Source organism: Marmota monax, unplaced genomic scaffold, assembly GCF_021218885.2.
Source record: "Marmota monax isolate L192 unplaced genomic scaffold, Marmota_monax_Labrador192_F-V1.1 WCK01_AAM20220418_F8-fsc00027, whole genome shotgun sequence".
Taxonomy (NCBI): Eukaryota; Metazoa; Chordata; class Mammalia; order Rodentia; family Sciuridae; genus Marmota; species Marmota monax.
Window position 1 is genome coordinate 12128827 of NW_026694617.1, and position 21225 is coordinate 12150051.

A 21225-nucleotide genomic window follows, 5' to 3' on the forward strand; every position below is an offset into this window, starting at 1 on the left:
TAAGGTGGCAAAAATGAAGCCAGAATATGTGTCAGTGGAAACATGTATAAAGGAGAGCTTACCAAAGCTAGGGAAGTGTGTAACATCAGTTTGCCAGACATCATTAGGTTGTAGTCCTCTTGGATTAACTCCAAGGGAAGGAGAATGAATAAATGGTGCACAGGTTGGACATAATGAGACAATTTGTAAAGCCTGGTCTCGTGAACATCCTGTGTGGAAGCGTAAAGACTGTGCATTTAAATGAAATTTGTTATGGAATTGTAAGGCCTTATCATATTCGGTCGTCACACAGGAAAGGCCGACAGCATGAGTAGCAGCGTCTGCTTTTGCGTTGCCCTCTGACAAAGGTCCAGGGAGCCCTGAATGGCTTCGGATGTGGCCAATGTATAAAGGATCTCGTGTAGCCCAAATGAGAAGCTGAACTACCTGTACTTGTTCTGTGATGGTGGATTGCTTTCCAATATATGATGTTGTTTCTATGACTAGAGCCAGATTGGCTACATATAAGCTGTCAGTATATACATTAAGAGGAATAGAACTATAGACTTTGAGAGCTATAATTAAAGCTTCAACTTCTGCCTTTTGGGCCGACTGACCTGACACAGGTTGTCGGAGAATTTGAGATCCATCAAAAACGACGGCAAATCCATTTTTGGCCCCATCTGTATATACAGTTTGGGCCTTTGGAATAGGTTCCCTTTTCATAATCTTTGGGAAGATAATGGGACACCTTTTAAAGCCCTCCAAAAGTCTATGTTTAGGGAAGTGATTATCAATCTGACCCTTGAAGTTGCACAGGAAAAGACACCAAAGGTCATGTTCTTGTTGTAACTTGTGTATCATATCTTGAGTGTAAGGTTGAATAAGTATGTCAAAGGTTTTTCCAAACAATGCATCACCCAAATATTTAGCCTTCCAAATTAAGTTAATAACTAGCTCATAAAAGGGAGTCAGTACCCGGGGGTTAGAAGCCGGCAAGTGGACCCAATAAATGGGGACCCGTTTGCCAGAACACTCCTGTGGGAGTAATTTTAGAAGGTAGAACTATAAATGACAAGGGCAGAGAATAATCTATCTGCGTAATCTGCATGTCCTGCGCTTCCTGGTCTTCCCCTGGGGAGTTCCCAGATAGAAAGGGATTGGTCAGTGGGAGGCGGCGGAGACGCCCACTCCCTGGGGCACTATTTTGTCCCTGCACTGCCCCGTACACTTTGGCTTCCGGGGCCCGGGGCGGGCCCCTGCTCCCGTTTCCCGACGGTATTGGGTTACCCTGGATGTCAAATTTTGACCTGCACTCACTGCTCCAATGATTTCCTTTATGACATCTAGGACAAATTTTAGGCATCCCTCTGCCAGCACCCTCGCTCCTTTCCGGGCAGTTTCTCCTTATATGTCCCTCTTTCCCACACTTAAAACACCCCTTAGAGCGGGTTCCCCTGTTATCAGCTTTTTGCATTCCAGTCTTAAGGGCAGCAGCCAAAACCTGACCAGTAATATGAGGCCCATCTATATCTTTGCATGCTCGAATCATGTCATCTATACTTTTGGCCCGGGAGGACTTAATAGCATTTTGGCAGTAAGTGTTAGCGTTTTCATATGCCAGTTGTCTAATAAGTGGCATAGCCTGTTCTAGATTAGGGAATATTTTTCCAGCAGCCTGCATTAGGCGGGCTATAAAGTCCAAATAAGGTTCAGAGGGTCCTTGAGAGATCTTGGAAATTTTTGCTTCAGTCTTAGAAACGGGCAGGGTTTTCCAGGCATGGACTGCAGCTGAGGCTATTTGAGCATAAACACCTGGGTTGTAATTAATTTGTTGGCCTATGGTGGCATACTGCCCAGTTCCTGTCAACATTTCAGCATTTCGCCGTTGATGGCCCGCATTCAGGTTAATCTGAGCCAGCTCGCGGCACCTTTCATGATATTCACTTTTCCACAATAAGAAATCCCCTCCAGATAACACAGCCCTGCAAAGTTGCTGCCAATCATTGGGTATCAGTTGACTGGCTGAGAAAGACTTGAAGAGGGTCAATGTGAAAGGGGCATGAAGTCCATAATTAATGACCGCCTCCTTAAGCTGTTTTATGTCCTTGAAGGCTAGGGGGACATGGGCTCTGGCCGGCTGTCCATCAGCATCGGCGTTTTCAATCATTGGAAAAACCTGAGCTGCTCTAGAACCCCAGAGGACCCCCGCCCGTCTAGTAGGGGCGTCCTCATTCCAATCAGGATTATAGGGAGGAGGTGCGGCAATTGAGGGGGCCCTAGGCACCCTCACATTTGCCCTTTTAAGGCGATGTTCTAGTTCCTCTATCTCCCTTTCTAATCCCTCCTCTTCCTCAGAGAGAGAACTGAGGTCCTCAGGATCCTTTTCGGGCTTAGAAATCTGGAGGCGTTTCCTACCCCCTGAGCCCGAGTCCTCAAGAGGACCCTCATCCTTTAAGGATTCTGCCATTTGCTCTTCCTGCACCTGATTAAGGGCCTGTTCACATTCAGCAAGCTGATCCTTGATCTTTACTTTATCTGTTAATAAAGCATCCTTTACCAACCTCCATAAGGAAAAGGTGGCAACTGGGACACTGTCCGAGCCCCGGTCCCTCAATAATTTCTGAAGGTCATGCCTCACCAGGTACCAGTCACTATTATTAAGAAATCCTCCTGTCAGAAACCAAGGACAAGCCTGGGCAATAATTTCAACGAATTCGGTTGCAGTCTTAGTTTTTATTCCTGTTCCTTGTGTATTTAACAGCTCTTTCAGTTCGTTGGCCAGACGAACCTTCGCTGTTGAGTTACCCATGGTACGTACCCTGTCTCTTTAAATTATCTTTAAACCAATCCTCCCCCTTCTTTCTTAGAAGGTGAGCCCCGTCCGCTTACCCCTGCTTTCCGGATCTCGGTGGGAACCTCCAATTGCCGCGTCCGGCCAAGGGAGCCGAGTCCGGCGAGGGACGGCGAGGTTAAAAGACACACAGGACACCAAGGTTCTTCATCCAGGAGTCAATAATCTTTATTGCTAACACACCTTTTTTTATACCCCAAGCAGCAGAAGTGGAAAACTACCCAAAAGCAGGAGGGAGGGGGGAGAAATTTAGTTTCAACATCTATTATTGTCAGGTACCGAAACCTCCCTTAACAATAAGTCCATCAGACCAGAAAAGGTCAAGGCATTCCCGTGGGATACATATGTCTCAGACGGACAAGCAGGAACAGAAAAACCGCAAGTTCGCCATGGCCTTGTGAGCTGGCCACACTGGCATGCAGAACAAACTAGTGGAGGTAGAGCTCCAGGGGCCAGGGTGGACCTGCTGCCAACAAGTCCCCCTCTTTTGTTTTTTGCATGCCAGTTGGAATCAAGTAGCCCCTGTCTTAGGTCATTCACAGCCCTTGCCATGCTTACCCGTCTCTGGGAAGGCCCCGATTCCCTGGCTTAGGTCGCACAGCAAGCGTGAAAGTTGCCCGTCACTGGGTACTACAAGATCAGCTCAAGGTGTTATGACCTATCAAGACATTATTGCGGTGAACGCTTAACCGTCTCCACCTACGGGACCCATGACCGTCACCGCCGAATGGCAGATGTGATTGGACCGAGAGATTAGACAGCAAAGATCCTAATACAGGAAGGCAAGAGGGAGAGGTATGCATAGGGAAAAGATATGGCAGGAGTTCTTCTTTTAAGGAGGACACTCATCTTCGGATCGGTCTGAAGTATATCTCAGAGAGGCGATCATCCATCTTCAAGCGTTGATAGTGAACCTGTATCGGCTTAGAGGCTAAGATATTAATTTGATCCTTAATGAATTGTACTATCTTATTTACAATGCAGGGTCCTATTGCCACTACTAGAAGGAGGCCTAACAATGGCCCCAATAAGGGAAGAAGATAAGGCAAAAATCCATTAAGTCCAGTCCAGAGAGGGTTCTCAAATAATTCCCTCCTCCTTTTTTCTAGGTCTTCTTGGAGTTGTTTAATTTTTGTTCGAACTATGCCAGACTTGTTAGCATAAAAAAAGCACCTCTCCCCAAGGGCTAAACAAATTCCCCCTTGATTGGCAGTAAGCAAGTCTAAACCCCGCCTGTTCTGAAGAACTACTTCTGCTAGAGAGTCTATCTGGTCTTGTAAGTCTTTAATGGTTCCCGACAGGGTTTGCACATCATCTATAAGCTGTTGAGATAGGCGGCGGTAAGAATGTATAGCCGTACCCAATCCCGCCGTGCCTGTACCCACAGCAGCAGTTATTCCAAGGCCAACAAGGAGTGGTAAGGCCTGAACAGCTCTCGTGTCTTCTAACTAAGATGTCTAGGCTAGCAATGGGTAGGGGTTCATCTCCTGAGATAATCGTGATATCAGGAAGCAGTAATGCCAGAACGCAACCACCAGTCCAATTTGCTGGGAGCCTGGGAAAAGCTAAATTTCCACCACACATAAAAACTGTACCATTAGGGGGACAAATGGGCAGAGTAGGTGAGGAGTAATTTTTTACTAATGAGCAGTTTCCAAAGGAAGAGATTCCAACATCAACATCATAGGTATTATTTTGCATCATGCCCAGAAGGCAGGACATAAAACCACCTAGAGGCTGCACCTTAAAGGGTAGCCCAGATTGACATGTGTTGTCATCATCAATGGTATAATTGATGGGAACCGCCAATGGCATGACTGCACCTGCCGTCATGCAGAGCCAGCAATCACCAGCAAGGGTAGGGTTGGAACTGTTAAGTAAAGAAAAGGTAGTTTCTAGGATATCTAATATATTGGCATCTAAATCAGGAAGCTGGGATTTGGGCAATATCAAGGGGTGGTATGTAGGCTTAGGGATCTCCGGCTTTAAAAGCTTAATCACCTGAAGGTGTTTGATAGCATCAGTGGGTCCCCCTCCATCAGAGACTCCGATAGGGGCCTGCATGGGCCAGCAGGAAGGTTTACCCACGACGCCCTCACATCCCGCCTCCGTTAACCGAGTCGTGATGCCTTCCCCTCCCCAGTCACCAAGAAAAGGAATATAATTATAAATGGTCTCCCATTATCCACGGGTGTTAGTTAGGATGGCCTCAAAATATTGTTTTCCTTGATTATTAACACAAATTGAGGCCGATGTATAACAGGAGATGTGCATTGCCGGGGTGTAACGACAAGTGGCGGAACAGCTTCCAAGAGTCTCAGTCGGATTAGGGACAACAAGTCCGGGCTTATTAACACATACCCATTTTGGTTGCTTAAATCTTTCGATGTTTTCATTGAGTTCAGCCGCCATATAGGCTACTTTAGTCCCACAATCAATGCTCTGGATATAACCAGAGGGGGCCGAGTGCCGGGGCCCTCCCTTACACTCACAAGGGGCTCCAAAAAGATATTCATGAATATTCCCAGGTGGGGGGTCAAGCCCTCCTTCAGCAAACCTGTCCAGAATGAATGCCACAAGTGGGGTCCAGCTCATGAGGTGTGTCTCGGCACTCACTTGAAGGGGTGAGAACAACAGCGGCAGGATCAGCCATCTTGGGAACTTCATTTTGTCTTGAATTTTCATTCACCGGTCTGGTGCAGCACTCCGGGATCCAAATGGGCTTCTCAGTTCCCGGGGGAAAAACACATACAGCTCCCCTCACTCTAGCTAAGAGTGGAGCTGGGGGTTGCCACTTTCCGGTGGATAAATCTTTCCACCTTATTTGAGCATCTTGTACAGTGGGAGGGGAAAAGTGGCGTTGTGCAGCCGTGCGCCCTCCAGTGTCAGTGAGTAAAAAATTTAAAGTAAATAAGGTTATGCTTAGAAGTGCTTGTGGTCCCTGACAATTCCAGTATATCTCCCCCTCTTTTGTTTTTTGTAAATAAGTTTTTAAATGTTGATGGGCTCGTTCCACGATAGCTTGTCCCTGTGGATTATAAGGGATTCCAGTCTTATGATTAATTTCCCATTGGGTGCAAAACCGTTGAACCGCCTGGCTTACATATGTGGGACCATTATCGGTTTTGAGGCATCGTGGGGTGCCCATGGAGGAAAAGGCTTTTAGAAGATGACTGATTACGTCCTTAGCCTTCTCTCCAGTATGTAAGGTGGCAAAAATGAAGCCAGAATATGTGTCAGTGGAAACATGTATAAAGGAGAGCTTACCAAAGCTAGGGAAGTGTGTAACATCAGTTTGCCAGACATCATTAGGTTGTAGTCCTCTTGGATTAACTCCAAGGGAAGGAGAATGAATAAATGGTGCACAGGTTGGACATAATGAGACAATTTGTAAAGCCTGGTCTCGTGAACATCCTGTGTGGAAGCGTAAAGACTGTGCATTTAAATGAAATTTGTTATGGAATTGTAAGGCCTTATCATATTCGGTCGTCACACAGGAAAGGCCGACAGCATGAGTAGCAGCGTCTGCTTTTGCGTTGCCCTCTGACAAAGGTCCAGGGAGCCCTGAATGGCTTCGGATGTGGCCAATGTATAAAGGATCTCGTGTAGCCCAAATGAGAAGCTGAACTACCTGTACTTGTTCTGTGATGGTGGATTGCTTTCCAATATATGATGTTGTTTCTATGACTAGAGCCAGATTGGCTACATATAAGCTGTCAGTATATACATTAAGAGGAATAGAACTATAGACTTTGAGAGCTATAATTAAAGCTTCAACTTCTGCCTTTTGGGCCGACTGACCTGACACAGGTTGTCGGAGAATTTGAGATCCATCAAAAACGACGGCAAATCCATTTTTGGCCCCATCTGTATATACAGTTTGGGCCTTTGGAATAGGTTCCCTTTTCATAATCTTTGGGAAGATAATGGGACACCTTTTAAAGCCCTCCAAAAGTCTATGTTTAGGGAAGTGATTATCAATCTGACCCTTGAAGTTGCACAGGAAAAGACACCAAAGGTCATGTTCTTGTTGTAACTTGTGTATCATATCTTGAGTGTAAGGTTGAATAAGTATGTCAAAGGTTTTTCCAAACAATGCATCACCCAAATATTTAGCCTTCCAAATTAAGTTAATAACTAGCTCATAAAAGGGAGTCAGTACCCGGGGGTTAGAAGCCGGCAAGTGGACCCAATAAATGGGGACCCGTTTGCCAGAACACTCCTGTGGGAGTAATTTTAGAAGGTAGAACTATAAATGACAAGGGCAGAGAATAATCTATCTGCGTAATCTGCATGTCCTGCGCTTCCTGGTCTTCCCCTGGGGAGTTCCCAGATAGAAAGGGATTGGTCAGTGGGAGGCGGCGGAGACGCCCACTCCCTGGGGCACTATTTTGTCCCTGCACTGCCCCGTACACTTTGGCTTCCGGGGCCCGGGGCGGGCCCCTGCTCCCGTTTCCCGACGGTATTGGGTTACCCTGGATGTCAAATTTTGACCTGCACTCACTGCTCCAATGATTTCCTTTATGACATCTAGGACAAATTTTAGGCATCCCTCTGCCAGCACCCTCGCTCCTTTCCGGGCAGTTTCTCCTTATATGTCCCTCTTTCCCACACTTAAAACACCCCTTAGAGCGGGTTCCCCTGTTATCAGCTTTTTGCATTCCAGTCTTAAGGGCAGCAGCCAAAACCTGACCAGTAATATGAGGCCCATCTATATCTTTGCATGCTCGAATCATGTCATCTATACTTTTGGCCCGGGAGGACTTAATAGCATTTTGGCAGTAAGTGTTAGCGTTTTCATATGCCAGTTGTCTAATAAGTGGCATAGCCTGTTCTAGATTAGGGAATATTTTTCCAGCAGCCTGCATTAGGCGGGCTATAAAGTCCAAATAAGGTTCAGAGGGTCCTTGAGAGATCTTGGAAATTTTTGCTTCAGTCTTAGAAACGGGCAGGGTTTTCCAGGCATGGACTGCAGCTGAGGCTATTTGAGCATAAACACCTGGGTTGTAATTAATTTGTTGGCCTATGGTGGCATACTGCCCAGTTCCTGTCAACATTTCAGCATTTCGCCGTTGATGGCCCGCATTCAGGTTAATCTGAGCCAGCTCGCGGCACCTTTCATGATATTCACTTTTCCACAATAAGAAATCCCCTCCAGATAACACAGCCCTGCAAAGTTGCTGCCAATCATTGGGTATCAGTTGACTGGCTGAGAAAGACTTGAAGAGGGTCAATGTGAAAGGGGCATGAAGTCCATAATTAATGACCGCCTCCTTAAGCTGTTTTATGTCCTTGAAGGCTAGGGGGACATGGGCTCTGGCCGGCTGTCCATCAGCATCGGCGTTTTCAATCATTGGAAAAACCTGAGCTGCTCTAGAACCCCAGAGGACCCCCGCCCGTCTAGTAGGGGCGTCCTCATTCCAATCAGGATTATAGGGAGGAGGTGCGGCAATTGAGGGGGCCCTAGGCACCCTCACATTTGCCCTTTTAAGGCGATGTTCTAGTTCCTCTATCTCCCTTTCTAATCCCTCCTCTTCCTCAGAGAGAGAACTGAGGTCCTCAGGATCCTTTTCGGGCTTAGAAATCTGGAGGCGTTTCCTACCCCCTGAGCCCGAGTCCTCAAGAGGACCCTCATCCTTTAAGGATTCTGCCATTTGCTCTTCCTGCACCTGATTAAGGGCCTGTTCACATTCAGCAAGCTGATCCTTGATCTTTACTTTATCTGTTAATAAAGCATCCTTTACCAACCTCCATAAGGAAAAGGTGGCAACTGGGACACTGTCCGAGCCCCGGTCCCTCAATAATTTCTGAAGGTCATGCCTCACCAGGTACCAGTCACTATTATTAAGAAATCCTCCTGTCAGAAACCAAGGACAAGCCTGGGCAATAATTTCAACGAATTCGGTTGCAGTCTTAGTTTTTATTCCTGTTCCTTGTGTATTTAACAGCTCTTTCAGTTCGTTGGCCAGACGAACCTTCGCTGTTGAGTTACCCATGGTACGTACCCTGTCTCTTTAAATTATCTTTAAACCAATCCTCCCCCTTCTTTCTTAGAAGGTGAGCCCCGTCCGCTTACCCCTGCTTTCCGGATCTCGGTGGGAACCTCCAATTGCCGCGTCCGGCCAAGGGAGCCGAGTCCGGCGAGGGACGGCGAGGTTAAAAGACACACAGGACACCAAGGTTCTTCATCCAGGAGTCAATAATCTTTATTGCTAACACACCTTTTTTTATACCCCAAGCAGCAGAAGTGGAAAACTACCCAAAAGCAGGAGGGAGGGGGGAGAAATTTAGTTTCAACATCTATTATTGTCAGGTACCGAAACCTCCCTTAACAATAAGTCCATCAGACCAGAAAAGGTCAAGGCATTCCCGTGGGATACATATGTCTCAGACGGACAAGCAGGAACAGAAAAACCGCAAGTTCGCCATGGCCTTGTGAGCTGGCCACACTGGCATGCAGAACAAACTAGTGGAGGTAGAGCTCCAGGGGCCAGGGTGGACCTGCTGCCAACAGTATATAACCATTATAAAACATATAGTTTTATAGACCAAAACCTCTGTTTAGAATTTATGTTTTGAATATTGTTTTCTCAGAGGATCAAATGAGATTGTCCTATAACTTCAAGTTTGGTAATATATAACTGGCTTCAAGCCATTGAATTATCAAACATGTCCTTCTCCCAGGAAAGTATAGTTTTGGTTCTTTGGGGTATTAAAATTTATAAATTCATCTTTAAAAATAAACTGAAATAAAAATAAGCAATATTTCATTATCCAAGCTTATTATAGGATCTCTGTGATCCATATGTTGGTTCTAAAGATACTTTTCAAAAGCCATATCCATACATAAATTTACACTGGCAACATTTCTTTCTTCCTGCTGTAGTGCTTTAAAATTCAAATGCAAAGAGACCATCCTTAAATTATCTTGCCTTGTGAGTGACATTCTCCATTAAGGCCTAAAATTTACCTCCAACCCACATAGACCCAGTATCCACAAAGTTTGCTGCTATGAATTTTAATAGCTGGAATGAAAAATAGTGGAATAGAGATTGGGGAAATTACTTGTGCTGAAAAAACTTCCCTTCCCATCAGTTTAGAGATCTTTTCTGGACAGTTAGCTTCAGAGACAGAGATTTACAGAGAAGCTGATTGTGACTTGGGGCTCAAGGAGGAATTGCAGGCATAAGTCAGGACACCTACTGCTAGCTGTCTGTGTTTTGTCACCTGAGATCAGGTTTGGCCTTGGGAAAAACTGCTTTGAGCACCTCATATTCCATCAGGCTAGGGCTAAGCCCTAGTGTGGAACAAGATTTCTGGGTTGTATCCCTCTATAAATAAATTTCAGAATGTACCATTATAACATGTATGGAAATGAGGGAAAAAAGGTCACATGAAAATGTTAAAGATGAAATCTCTGCATATTAAATGAGACATTATTGTATGCAAATGAACAACAACAACAAAAAAGCTCTGCATCTTCACATCTTCATTGAGAATGGCACCAGGAGACCTGGGCCTGGTCTGTTACATATCAGGAACTTCCTCGTATAGAGGACGGTGGAAAGATTAACCAGTGAAAATATCCTGGAATCCATGTTTTCCCATAGACTAATTCCTTCATTGTTTTGTAATGCAAGAAATAAAAAAACACAGTTGGTTACTAGCCTAGTGCCTATTTACAATGCTCTTCCTAGTAACCACTTTATTCCCCAACAGGTAAAAAGAGTTCACCTCCATCAAGCGTGAGAAAAATAAGACTCACCATGAAAACAGAAAGCTAAGCAGATACGATGGTTGACTATTATTGAGCAGAAACTTGAAATGGGGTTGGTAGGGATCTGTGAGATGGTAAGCAGGGGACAGAAGAGAAAAGCACTAGAAATGGCAGCTTGGGTGGGGCCTTTGGAAGGCTAGTCCAGGTACCCCACTCCTCCAGGACAAATCTTGGTAGGAGACGAGAAGCAGCATCTGCAGGCCACCTGAACCCAGTGATGTTTGGGAGGAAGACAAGTGTGCAGGCAGTACAACTTCCTTCCTAGTGTCCTCTCTCTGTCTGCTATGTTTTCAGACCCCTTCTGCACTACTGCTTCATGGCCAGCACCCCAGCAACTTCCTGTTTAAGCTTCTCTTACCTCTATCCCTCAAAACCCACAGATTGGAGAACTACCATAATAGGCTGCATCTTGAAATGAAACATTCATTTTTTAACTCTTAGCAATCTCTGACTTTTCCTTTCTCTGTCATCCTACCACAGGGTCCCCACATTGTGTCTCCAGTGTCCTAACCTTGAAGTTACTTGTGTGGATGTGGCATTACACAGCAACATGTAGGTTGTTCAAGTAACTGCAACTACTCAAGGATTCTACCTACGGAGATCTAAATCACTAGGTCCAGGAGAAGGTTGAACTCCACATGTTTTAAAGATGCTTTGGTGATTCTAATGGAGCCCTTATTTGGAAACAAATAAATCAAAGGATATTTCAAAAGGAAGTTATAATTCAATCTAATACTCATATCCACATAAAAAGCAGTTATCACCAACAGTTTTTAAAAGTTCTAAGTATGCTCACTCAGTGATTAATTTCCTATTTTGTTCATTGTGTTTTTCTTTCTCTCAATACTTGACTGTTTTTTGTATCTTTCTTTTTCTTTTTTCCTCCCTCTTCATCTCTTTCCCTTTGTCTTTCTTGACTCCTCTGATTGTACAATGGATTTACAATCTCAAATGTCTTTAGAGGTTAGAATTTTTATACAAGATGAACCAAGGGCAGCAACAATATGGAAAAGAAGGACAAAGTAAGCAGTCTTCAGTCAGAGGAATGCATAGTCCAGGGCCAAGGAGGGCACAGAAGGACTTTCAGGACATGCAAGGACACCAATAGTGGCACAGCAAAAGTTCATGTGTGAGACAAAGCAAGAATTGTTCAGAGGTGAAATGGTTGGACTATGAATTGTAACCTGATTAATGGATTAATCCATTGGTATGGATTAACTGGGTGGTGACAGAAGGCAGGTAAGGAGTAAGCAGAGGAAGTGAGTCACTGGCGGTATAACTTTGTGGTTTGTATTTTGTCCCTGGTGAATGCAGTGTTCTCTCTCTCTCTCTCTCTCTCTCTCTCTCTCTCTTTCTCTCTCTCCTTCTTGTAGCCATGTCCTAAGCTGCTTTCCTTTGCTATGCCCTTCCATGATGTTCTGCCTCACTTTGGGCCTAGAGCTGTGGAGTCAACTGTCTGTACATTAAGATCCCTGAAGCCATGAGCCAAAATGAACTTTTCTTGGTCTACATTATTCTTGTCAGGTTTTTTGGTTACGACAATGAAAAATCTAACTGAAATATTTTAAAAGTAATGAATTTCCCATATTTGGGATGTATTTTTACATTACTTTCCAGCACCAACTGGATTCTATTTCCCATTTCTTTTTTCACAGTATCCTTTGTCTTAACATAAGTCATACCCTTATCCATTAGAAATCTGTGAAATATCTTTCCAGGGGATAACAATGTCCACAATAAAAAAAATAAGGAAAATTACAAATACTTTTAAAGGGAACCTCCTTTGAAGAGTAAAAAAAAAAAAAAAAAAAAGGCAGTTTAATCCCATCTTTATTAAAACAATGTGGTCCCTCTGTCTTGTATCCATTTGAGGCAAGAATGGAGAAATTGGGTATTTTGGAGCTTGTATTAGAGTTCTCTAGAGGAACAGAATCAACAGGAAGTATAATTATAAATAGGGGATTTATTGGGTTGGTCTACACCACCAGAAGCTGGATAGTCCACAGTGGCCATCTGCAGGCTGGAGAGCTGGAAGAACCAGTAGCTAAGCAGTCCAAGAAGCAGAAGCCCCAGAACAAGAGGGATCAATAGTCCTACCCTATTCCCACACGGAAGGCTTCTGGAGAATCAATGGCAGAATACGCTTTGGAAGAGTAAAGAAGTGAGAGTTTGATATCCTCAGACAATCGCAGCAGCAATCAAGAACCCATTCAAGAAGAATCTTGAGATTGCATCTGCTGCTGCTTCCTTGTTATTCCAACTTTTATTCTATCCAAGCCATCATCCTATTGGACAGTTCTGCCCACGCTTAGGGAGAGTCTTCATTTCACTTGGCTATCCTATATGCCAATCATCCTAGACACATCCTCAGTGACACACTCATAAGCCTCTTAATCTTCTGTATTTCTTAACCCAATCAAGTTGAGGATTCAAATTAACCATTATAGAGCTTGTTAGGACGATTCAAAATCATATGTATTACAGATCAGAGTTAATAAGAGTGGTGATTTTCCTTTCATAATTTTTATCTCCATGTCCTTAAACTATCAGCAAATAATTAATTATTTAGGAAAGTGTAAGCTAAGAAAATAGATAATAAGAAAATACATAAAGGATGAAATTAATTTCTAAGAATCTGAGCATTTCTTTTCCATTTTTTCTCAATATTCATCTCCAGAGTGTTTAGTTAGAATGGAAAGAACCTCCAAATACCAAAGAAGACTACATCTTTCTAATCACAACAACAAAACCTTCAAGTGTAAATTTAATGTGAAATCATTGAAGATTGTTATTAAATCACAGAAGGTAATACAATTAAGAACCTATTATATAAAAGTATATATGGAAATATACATAATCACATACATTTAATGTGTGTTGTAAATAAACTGAAGTTTTAATGCCAAGAATGTTTTTCTTATTTCATCCTATGTTTATTATTATTCTATCAACAATACATAAAAATACTAGTAGCTACTGAATCAATTTTTTAGAGTGTATACTTCTTTCATTAATTAATAAATAGGAAAATTTTAAGCATCACATCTAGTGAAATTAATGGAGCTATTTATGACTTTTCATGCATAATTCTTTTTTAATTATTCCCAAAAGCTGAACATCACAGTTTAATATATGCACATACACTGATTTACCCAAGAAATACTTTGCCTTTTAGCATGCTCTTTGCCTCATGAATAAATTATATTTTAGTTACCCATGAATACATTATTAAAAAATAAGTAACGAGTAATAACATATACATTTATTATTGTTTTTATAATCTCCCCAAATATAAATTTATTAGTTAACATCAGTATTAATTATATTAGTTCTAGTATTATCATAAACTTACATTTACTATTTTCAGGAATATTTTACGAGATACTGTCCATAATTTATCTTGGACATTTTTAGTAAATTCTGGAAAGTCATATTACCATGTTCATGTAAATTGAAAAGGGAAGCTAGACTGCTCTGACAGAAACAAAGTCTAATTTGGCTGATTGTGTTGACTGTAAGCTTGGCTTTTCAAAATCACATCATCTGGCAGACATTAGGAGTCAATTTGTGCTAGTCTGAGTCTTCCAAGGAGCACATGGCAAGACAGGATCAGATGTACAAAAGATTTATTAAGAGGTGAAACACCAACGGAGGAGAAAGAGGAAGGATCGGGAGATTGGGCCACACTGCAGGTCGGATACATGTGGAAGGAGAAGAATGGAAGAGGAAGAGTCTCTGGCAGCAATTCAATCCTGAGAAAGTTTTGGCTAGAACAATGGGGAGCCCTGAGACAGCGTTGTCTATCAGAGGAATCTCATGCCCACAGAATTGGACCAGCATTACCAAAATTTCCATTGGCTGGGTGTAACCTGAGGAAGTGTCCCTCAATATAAAGCCTGTGGTGGATGCATAAAGCAGCGACTAGACTATCAGCTGGCTATGCTCCCCACAGCAGGAGACCTACTGGTATGTTCCATAGCTGTGGCAAACTGAGTAAGTTAAATTTATAATCTGTACTTTTAAGTTTTGAGAGGAATATATTGAAGATATGTAATAAGATTAAAAAGAAATATTGTTAACCAAAACATTGAAACAACAAAAAGTCTTTTAAAATGAACAATATATTAATTTGTACAGACTTCTCTGGGTATATTGTACCAAAGGTCATTTGATAGATCCTACTATTTCTCAGGATTGGGGAAATAAATTACTATAATGACTGAGTAATAAATCCTTCTGTGGGACAGATGGTTTTCTGTTCTTTGCCTTAAACAAAATTTTAACATAATCTAATTGAGTTATCACTAGGTAATGTAAATTAAAATAAGTTTTGAAGGTAGACACTATGATTTTTAACATAGAATCCAAGAGTTTAGGGAATGGAATGACATAGTCAAAAACTTGACATTCTAGTTTATATGTATGTTTTGTTGCAGAGAAAGATAACATCTGATCAATAAAAGAATTCCAAATAGAAATATATAACAGTATAAAATTTTGTAAGGGAAATAGAATTGAGAAAATGCATCACGTACACATCACATTATTGAAAAGGAATTCATTTAAATGGATAAAGAATATCAAATCATGGCTGTTATCAGTTTTCTCTTGGAGATTTTGAGAACTGGAAAGAGCATCAAATTCACTGTTGCAAAAAAGAAAAATCTAAATGTCAAATTAATAGGTTTTCTTTAACCAATCAGACAACTGAAGGCAGAGAGGATAAATGACTGATCTGAAGTCTTTGGATAGACAGGCACCTGAAAGAAGCATTTTCTTAACAAGAGAAGCTGCCATCAGACACAATGGAACCAGTAAAAAGGGTCACCTAAATTTTTTTAGAGAATTACAAGATGAGTGTCAGCTGTTAAAACAATGTGAAGTTGCTGATGCATGAGGTTTCCCAGTCTTTTGTCTCCTGATGCCTGTAACTCCATGAGCCTGGCATGACACTCTTAGAAGTGATTGCTAAGAATTGTTTGGGAGACAGGATCAGCAGCCACTACTGAAACTCCACACGGTTGTCTTCCTGGGTGTTGTCCCATCACCTGCAGGGGAAGGAAAAGCAACACACAAACCCATATTCCTCTGGGCATTTATGCAGCGGGAGGAGTAGAAGATGGGGAGGAAAGTTCTCTCTTTGTGGAAGGGACAGGAACACCACTAGACTGAGCACCACAGCTGGAGGAGAGCAGAAAACACCTTCCAAACCCATATCTCTGAGACCTCAGGTCACATAGTCTCCCAGAGTCAGGTGCTTAGTCAGAACAGGCCTTTCTCACCTCCACCACCAGGCTAACAAGTGTCAAATTAAAATAACAGCTGAATACCACAAGGATGGCTGGCGGGGGAGACAAGGAGGAAGAGGAGGAGGAGGAGGAGGAGGAGGAGGAGGAGAAAGGATTCTCTCCAGGGTTCAATGACAGGGAATTCCCAAAGTCTAGGAGAAGAAGACATGGAGCAAATAACCTCTAGGTAAGTAGCCCACACCCTAATCTCCACAGGAGTTTGAAGCCTGTGGTACACTAAGGGTGACCACACAACAAGCCTCAGATACTATCCATAATACTTCAGTATCTGTCTACCTACATAAGATGCCCAGCATTCAACAAAAAGGCCTGTGAGGCAGATGAAAAGGTAAACAAAGCACACACTCAAGAGAAGAGGCAACTGGGAGAAGATATAAATGTTGCAACTATCAGGCAGGAAATTTAAAATAAGTATAGTTTATATGTTAAAAACTGTAATTGACAAGGTGGATAATACATAATGTCAGATTGGTAACTTTAGAAAATAAGTGGGAACTTTAAGAAAGAATCAAATGGAAACACGAGAAATACAGAATACAGTAACAGGGATTTAAAAAAATGATTTCAATTGGCTTAACAGTAGACTTAACATAGCTGGGGGAATAATTAGTGATTTTGAAGATGGGTCAATAGAAATCACCTAAACAAAAGTTCAGCAAGAAAAAATAACTGAGGGTAAAAGCAGAATCAAGTATTCAAGAACTGTGGGGCCATATTAAGTGTTCTAACATAGACATAGTTATAATATCAGAGAGTTGTATAAAAGAAATATTTAAAGAAATAATGTCAATGATTTTCCAAAACGAAGGACAGACATCAACCAATCTAAGAACTTCAGAAAACACATGATTTAAAATCAAAACAAATAAAGCTAAGATGAAATATCACCTATCTCACACATAAGGTTATGGCACTGTAAAAGAATTCCATAGACTGAATGGCTTTAACAGGAGAAATTTGTTTTCTCACAATTCCGGAGAGGCTAGGAAGTCCAAGATCAACCTGCCGGAGCTCCAGTGTCTCCTCTTCTTTTTAAGGAACTCATCGGCACTATTGGATTAAGGCTCCATCCTTATGGCCTCATTTAATTGCCTCCTTCTGGGCCCCTTCTCCAAATACAGTCACATTGGGATTAGGAATTCTACATAATTACAGGGGGGTATAATTCAGTCCATAGCATTCTACCCTAGACACCCCCAATTCATACCCTTATCATATGTTATCATGATAGTCCTCAAAGTCTTAACTTATTCCAGCATCAACTCTTAAGTCTAAAGTCTCATCTGAATATCATCTAAATCAGATATGGGTAAGAGTCCAAGTATGATTCATCCTGAGGCAAAATTCCCCTCTGACTGTGAATCTGTGAATCCGTGAATCCAGACAACTTATGTGCTTTCCAAAACCCAATGATGGGCCAGGTGTAGAAAAAACACTCTCATTCCAAAAGAGAGAAATAGAAAAAGAGGAAGAGGCAATGGTCACAAGTAAGTATAAAACTAGCAAGGCAAACTCCATTCAGTCCTAAAGCTAAAGAGGAAGAATCCTGGTGTGATGTCTCTCCTCCCTGGCTCAGCCGTTAACATTCATATTTCTACCAGTGTTCTAACATCCATATTTCTATTTCTTCATGGCTAACTTCACTTTATCTAACATGTACCTCAAAGCTCTTCCAGCCGCCTCTATCTATCAGCTAGTTCCAAAGCCACTTCCACATTTTTAGGTATTTATTACAATAGGATCCTATTCTGGGTACCAAGACCTGTATTAATCAGATTACATAAAAAGATATAGATATATAGATATTAGAGAGATAAACATAGATAAGAGGGGGCAGAGAGAGAGAGAGAGAGAGAGAGAAGAAAGAGAAAAAAATTGTAAGGAATTGGCTCACACAATTTTGGAAGCTGACAAGTCCCTGGATCCATGGTTGACAATCTGGAGAACCAGAGGAGCTGATGCTGTAGTTCTAGTCCTGAAAATGCCAAAAGCATAAGATCCAGAAAGAGGCAATATTTCCCTTTGAGTCTGAAGGCTGGAAAAAATTGATGTCCCTGCTTAAGATGGTCAGGCTGGTGCAATCCTTAGCAAGAAGAATGAAGCAGGAGGCATCACAATACCCAGACCTTAAACTGTACTACAGAGCCATAGTAATAAAAAATGGCATGGTATTGGTACCAAAACAGACATGAAGACCAATGGAACAGAATAGAAGACACAGAGACAAACCCACATAAATACAGTTATCTCATCTAGACAAAGGCACCAAAAACATACATTGGAGAAAAGATAACCTCTTCAACAAATGATGCTGGAAAAACTTGAAGTTTATATATGCAACAAAATGAAATTAAATCACTATCTGGCACTATGCACAAAACACAACTCGAAGTGGATCAAGAACCCAGGAATTAGACCAGAGACACTGTACCTAATAGAAGAAAAAGTAGGTCCAAATCTTCATCATATTGGATTAGGTCCTGACTTCCTTAACCAGACTCCTAAAGTGCAAGAAATAAAATCAAGAATCAATAAATGGGATGTATTCAAACTAAAAAGCTTCTTCTCACCAAAGGAAACAATCAATAACGTGGAGAGAGAGCACACAGAGTGGGAGAACATCTTTACTACATACACATCAGATAAAGCACTAATTTCCAGGATATATAAAGAATTCAGAAAACTTAACATACATAAAAAATAATAATAATAACCCAATCAATAAATGGACTAAGGAATCAACCTTTTTGTTCCATGTAGGACCACTACTGACTGGATGAGGCCCACCCACACTGGGGAGGGCAATCTGCTTTAACAGATTTACTTCAAATGTTAATCTCATGCAGAAATAACCTCTGGTGGTGGATATATGACTCTGGGCATTTGTCAAAACTGTACATTGCAGAGTAAGTATTACTGTGTGTCAAGTTTAAAAATCAACCAGGGTGTTAGAGGAACCCAAGAAGGAACACAGACTATATGACAAAGGGATGTAACCTATTGCAAATTAATAACATAACTGTGCTCCAGATGTTGAGGAAACAAAGAGCTGAAGTATATAAATTTTAAAATAGTGTGTTAAGGAGATATTTTAAGGCTAAAGACAAATCAAACTGCATACACTGTAATTAATACCTACTTCTCATGGGGTATAGGTTAGCAATTCTGCATCTATTTCTAAGGTATAGTAAATTTGAACAAATAAATATATTTTATAGATAATGGGAGCCAGGTGTCTATCAGCAAAAGAAGTTACAAATAGCAGATGAGAAATGGAATGCTGTGATGCTGGACTGCAATCTAAGGTACCAATAAAAACTCAGACATATGTTAATATATAGAATCATCAGCCTATAGAAGTGTGTATATGAATGAGTAAACATGCATCCATCGTCTGGCTCTGTCCTCTGTGAGGGTCCAGGAGCAGTAACATTCCAGCAACAAGCAGAACTAGCTCTCAGATCTTGGATTAATAATACCATTATTGAATTAAAATAACCAAGGCTTCTTGGGAAGTTGGTTGACTCCAGGACGGGGAAACAGAAAACATTACGAGTCTGAAGCATTTTGTGACAACAGAAAATAAAGATGTGGAAGGAGAACAAGAAAGGAAGAGTGATGTTGAGGACATGCAGAAAGGACATCACAGGGGGCAACATATAGTAGCTCCTGATAACCAAAACTGGAACAATTTGAGTAAAAATAATAATAAATAAATATCCATTAGTTCATACTCATATGGTGGATAATAAATGTTAAAATCAGAATTGCTCCGTGGCATTGCTTCTCTGAACCTGTGAACTGTGGCTGTTCTCCCCTTCCTGGGAAGTGCTGGGAAGTGAGAATGCAGACCATTGTATGGGCTGTAATTTTGTTTCCTGCCTGGGACCATCTTCCCAGGGAAATGACTAATCTTTTCCAATATGTATAGACTTTTCTGAGGCACATTTAGCCTCTCCCACAACTCAGCATCAGAATAATTCAGAGAACTTGAGAGGGGAAAATAGGAGGGGGAAAAAAGGACAGTAATCTTTGAAGGTTTTGATATTAAATTTTAAAACATTCCTTGTCTGGATTTTATAGATGAACAGACTTCTAAAATGAATTCACCCTAAGTAAACTGTCTTCTTTCAGTAGTTTTTAAAACCTAATAAAGCCAGTCAATGTGATACCCTCATAAATTATCTTACAGGAAGTCATTTTATGCCCCAAATTAAATTATGTATTACACATATAATTGCATATGAATAAAAACCTGCTTCATATTTTCCTTCTCAAAATGCACCTTTAGTTTATATGTGAATCTGAGGAATGTAGTGCAGAGTCAGATAAATAAAAGATATGTAACTGGCATTATAGAAAACTAGATTCTTTATTAAAGTAAAATAAATAAGTTATTTTGCATTTTCTATAAAACAAAATTATATTGAATATAAAACATAGTTATTGAATATAATAGCTAAATCACTGCTTAGAGGAAAACATTTTTTTCTTCTTTTGCAATCCTGGGAATGAACTCAGAGCCTTGTGCATGCTAGGCAAGCACTCCACCACTGAGCTATATCCCAGCCCTTTAGATTTTATTTTGAAACAATATCTAGCTAAGTTACCTAGGCTGATCCTGAGCTTATGATCCTCCTGCTTCAGTTTCCCAAGTAGCCCATGTTATAGGCATGTGCCCAACCATGCTCAGCTTTAGAGGAAAATTTGGATTGTGAAATGCTTATGTAAAAAAGAGGGGAAAAGGTTTCAAATTGATCAAGTTTCTATTTTAAGGAACTAGGAAAATATAGCCAAATTAATCTGAAATAAGTAGAGAGAAGCAAGGAATTATAAAAAGAAGAGGAGAAATCAATGAGAAAAATAATAAACAATAGAAAAAAATAATTAAACCAGAAGTTTATTCTTTGAGAATTTTTTAAAAAAGGAATTTATCTGGGAAGATAAATTCCTTGATCAACAACAAAAAAAGAGAAAACAATTATTGATATTAGAAAAAAAAGAGTTATATCACTACAAATCCTATCTATAGAGAGAGGATTAAAATGAAGTATTATGAACAACTTTGTGCCAATAAATTTAACTGAAGTGAAATGGAAATTTCATAAAACACAATCACTAAAACTGACACAAGAAGAATAGAAAATCTGAATAGCTCAATGTTTATAAAATAACCCTAATTTGTTTCTTTCCTAATTTGTAGAAAACTACCAAAAACAGCTGAGGGAATTTTCTCTGTGTGTGTGTGTGTGTGTGTGTGTGTGCTGCGCGCACATGTGCATGCTGGGATTTGACGCAGGGCCTCA